This window comes from Hemiscyllium ocellatum, chromosome 1 (genome assembly GCF_020745735.1).
Source record: "Hemiscyllium ocellatum isolate sHemOce1 chromosome 1, sHemOce1.pat.X.cur, whole genome shotgun sequence".
Classification (NCBI taxonomy): Eukaryota; Metazoa; Chordata; class Chondrichthyes; order Orectolobiformes; family Hemiscylliidae; genus Hemiscyllium; species Hemiscyllium ocellatum.
The window spans coordinates 34,147,163-34,151,826 of NC_083401.1; the positions used below are offsets into that span (position 1 = coordinate 34,147,163).

Here is a 4,664-nt window from a genome sequence, read left to right on the forward strand (position 1 = left end):
CAACTATCTAGTTAAGAATCACACAACACCAGGTTATAGTCCAACAGGTTTAATTGGAAGCACTAGCTTTCAGAGCAACGCTCCTTCATCAGGACTACCACCTGATGAAGGAGCGTCGCTCTGAAAGCTAGTGTGCTTCCAATTAAACCTTTTGGACTATAACCTGGTGTTGTGTGATTTTTAACTTTGTACACCCCAGTCCAACACCGGCATCTCCAAATCATTACGACTATCTACCATCTCTTACAGTTCCACAACTTCCAGATATATCTAGACTTATCTAAATTACACCTGTGCAGGAAGTCTGCTCTTGGTAGCTGTGCCTTGAGACAGTTAGGACCTAGTCACTGAAATTTCCTCTCTGAACTTCTCTGCCTCTCTACCTTTCCTTCTTTAATCAAGACCATCCTTAAATTTTACATATTTCACCAAGCATTTGTCCCTCTGCACTGACAGCTTGGTATCTAATTTCGCTTCATAGCACATTTGTGAAGTGTCTTGGAAATTTCATGCCATTACACTATATAAGTAGTTTTTATATTTATATTAAGAATAACTTTACTGTATTTGAGCATGACTTTTGTTATGATCTGATAAGGGATTGGTAACATTTAATGAAATCCAGACACCTTGTTTTAACCAATTGATCTTACCTTATTCAATATAAAAGATTTAAATATTAACTTGACAATGTGGTTTATAACAATGCAGGCAGTATGGTGGCTCAGTGGCACTCCTGTCTCACAGCACCAGGAACCCGGGTATGATCCCAGCCTCAGGTGGCTGTCTGTGTGGAGTTTGTACATTCTCCCCATGTCTGTGTGGGTTTCTTCTTTGTGCTCTAGTTTTCTCTCGCAGTCCAAAGGTGTGCAGGTTAGATAGATTGGCCATACCAAATTGCCCATAGTGTCCTGGGATGTGCAGGCTAGGTGGATTAGCATGAGCAATGCAGTGTTACAGGATTGAGTGCGGGATGGATCTTTGAAGGCATGGTGTGGACTCAAAGGGCCGAATGGCCTGCTTCCACATTGTAGGGAATCTATAATTCTAACAATATATGTCATATATTCAGCGTTACTTCTTACTCCCTGGAAAATTCTCTAATAAGATCCATGAATCTTAAAAGCTTTTTACTTCTGTAGGACATCTGTAAGTATATCACAGTCCTCTGGAAATGTTCTTCAGCTTCAGCTGCTCTCAACAGGAGGAATATGCATTTACTCTCTTTTGACTAAGGAGGCCCCAGACCCTGGCTGTTGTCACTTTTTCAATATTTACAAGTTTGCTTTCCTTTGTAATGAGGTCTAGTTTGGATTCTGCCACTAGCTTCAAATGAAGCAATTTAATTAGCTTTCATTTCTTGAAAGATTCAAAAACAGATGAAGCCTCACTGCCTTCCACAGCGTGGGCCATGGGAAAGTCAGTGTTTCACTCTGCTTATAGTATAGATCAAAGTGCCATTTATTTTGAAAACGACCAAAGTCCAAACTTCAACTAAAAACTTCTCCCAGCAAAACTTGGAAATTTACTGACCTTCACCCATCCCCTGATAGCACAGCCTGCTTTGGGCTAAGTGAACACAGCTGCCATTTTCTTTGAGCTCCATCTGTTCTATTCTCATTTTATTAAACAAAGATGGGTTGATTGCCTTTAGAGAAGACCTTACCTGGTCTGGCCTATACGTGACTCCAATCCCAAACCCACATCCCTTGATTGAACTTTTTTTTAAAAAACTGCTTTTATTTTAACATTTTAATTACCTTCCCTGTCTATATTTTTAAAAAAATTACTATCAATAATTTTTATTCAAAACCAGTAGTTAAAAAAAGCTCAAAATACAAAGCCACAGAATGGAAAAAAAGATAAACTTCAGAAACAGGTCTTAATGTAACATGTTTAGAAGTTCACAACATACAATTCTCACTCTCACCCTTCTCCTCAAATTCACTTTTATCTCCAACTGGAGCATCCCGTTCTTGCTGGTACTCAGATCCCAGCTCATTCAGGTTACTCTCAGCCTCAGTAAACTCCATCTCATCCATGCCCTCACCAGCGTACCACTGCAAGAAAGCTTTCCTCTGGAGCGTAGCATAAACCACTCAGGGATGCGTTTAAACAGCTCCTGGATGGCTGTATTGTTGCCAAAATAAAGTTGCCAGATATCTTAAGGCTTCGAGGTGAGACGTTACAATTAGCTTCTTGACATTATTGGCAATCCAATTAACAAAATATGTGCTACTTTTGTTCTGGACTTCCAAAATCTATTTATCCACTTCTTTCATGGACATACGGCCTCAGAAAATGGCAGCAACAGTCAGGTAGCAGCCATGCCAAAGGTCACAGGCTGCCATCATGTTCGTAGTGGTCAGAGCACTGAGTATAGGAGTTAGGAGGTCACATTGCAGCTGTACAGGACATTGCTTAGGACACTTTTGGAATAATGTGAGCAATTCTGGTCTCCCTCCTAGCGGAAGCAGATTGTGAAACTTGAAAGGGTTCAGAAAAGATTTACAAAGATATTGCTAGGTTTAGAGGGTTCGAGCTACAATGAAAGGCTGAATAGGCTGAGGCCTTTTTCCCTGGTGCATTGGAGGCTGAGGGGTGACCTTATAGAGGTTTATAAAACCTTAAGGGGCATGGAAGGGTAAATAGACAAGGTCAAAGTGTGGTGCTGGAAAAGCACAGCAGGTCAGGCAGCATTTGAGGGGCAGGAAAATCAACATTTCGGGCAAAAGCCCTTCACCTAGATAGACAAGGTCTGTTCCCTGGGTTGGGGGAATCCAGAATTCGAGGGCATTAGCTAAGGATGAGAGCATCTGGATGGGTATATGAATAGGAATAGGAAGGGTTTAGAGGGGTATGAGCCAAATGCTGGCAAATGGGACTAGATTAATTTAGGAAATCTGGTCAGCATGGATGAGTTAGACTGAAAGTTCAGATACTGTGCGGGCACGGTACTGCAGGCTGCTACGGCTGGTCAGAGGAGCAAAACCATGAAGAAATGTAGTTGGGGGAAAGGCACCATGTTCACTGCTAGTTTACATAGGTCAGCATTGGGCTGACTGAAGAAATGCTGACAGATTGTTACACTGCTCATGGTGGCTAACATTAGTTGGAGTTGTGAGTTTAAGGGTATGGAAACAGTTGTCAGTACACAAGCTGGTGGACAGACAGGGTGGCATTATAGGGTTCTACTACCATGCCTGACACTTTTGGTGAAGGCACGTCACTGAAAGTATTCATGATTTTGTCACGATATTCTTCATGGATTTCACTGATAAGCAGTGTACCCCCATACCAGAGCTAGTACCGCCACCCAATGACGGAGTCATCTGGAATCCCTGGAGGCAATCCCATCTCTCAGCCTCCTTTCTCACCACATCCAGAACAGAGTCAATTAATTCAACTCCATCAGTGTAAGGTCCTTTGGCCCAATTGTTACCAACACAATTTTGTCCAAATGCAAAGTTATCTGGTCTGGAAATTTGCCCAAAGGTTCTGACCCGAACCAAGCTCCAAATCCGTAAGAATTGCCCGGGATACGTATTTACCATCTGTAGCCTCATTATAATACACATGAATCCTTTCCAGTTGTAGATCACTGTCTCCATGATAGGCCACAGTGGGATCAATGTCATGCTCATCACTGACTTCCCAGGACTTGGCTCCGTTCTGGTTTCCACACTGACCTGCTTGAAGATGCACAATCTCTCTCCTCTTCCCACCTTCACCAAAACCTCATGACCTTCCCTAACGGTTAAACTCTTGACACAGGGGAGACCTAACGCTTAAACATAACAATACATTTTAAGCTTGTTTTAATTGCTCCATAACCCATTTTTACAGTTAAAAATGAATTCTTAAAAGAATTCTTAAAATATTATATTCTAAAATATATGAGCTAAAAATTCACAATACTTCACATTACCATACATCGGTTTAGATTTAGTTTTTTTTATTGTCATGTGGACTCAAGTACAGAATGTAGGAGTACATTGAAAAGTGTATAATGTCAACTCACAAGGTGCCATCTTAGGTCCAAGTTCCTAGGTACAGAATCATAACAACAAGATAGAAAGAACAAGGTTAAAAGTTAAGCTACAGTAATATTTAGTGTTAAGTAGAAAAATAAAGAAATGAAGCTAAAGTCAAACGGTACAATCCTTAGAAAGTGCTTAGCCACGCTGGGACTGCACTTACTACAATGGCTCAATCTCCTCCTCTTTGCCATGTTTTCCCCATACAATCCACTCTTGGAGACCCCACACCAGGCCTACCACACTACCGCTGAAGCAACCGTTGCTCGCATCGATCCACCCGGAGTATCGATTCTGGCCGGCCGTATTGCCGCAGCTGACTGCCGAGGCTGCTTTCACTGGTGACTGCCGAGGCTGCCCTGCTGTTGCCACCATCTGAAAAGCCAATGCTGCTGCCACCACATGAGTGTAATTTTGGTGCATTAGTTAGAAAAGCTCACCTGGAAGCAGCCGTTTTCACAAGAATTGTGCCAACGTAAACTTTGTCAATTTCTGGATGTCGACGGGGCCCAAAAAAATTCATAAAATAAGTAGAGACGAGAGAGGGCTTTTGGCACATTTTCTCACTTCCTTGTAGATAGTTCTAGAGCTTTTGTGTCCTCACCCTATCCAGAGACCATTTGTCAG

The 4,664-nt window shown here is 42.0% G+C and overlaps 1 pseudogene; it reads right to left on the reverse strand.

Moving 5' to 3' along the window:
- Positions 1-1,904: 1,904 nt before the first annotated feature.
- Positions 1,905-4,460, reverse strand: LOC132829148 (tubulin beta-4 chain-like; annotated as a pseudogene).
- Between the last annotated feature and the right edge of the window lie 204 nt (positions 4,461-4,664).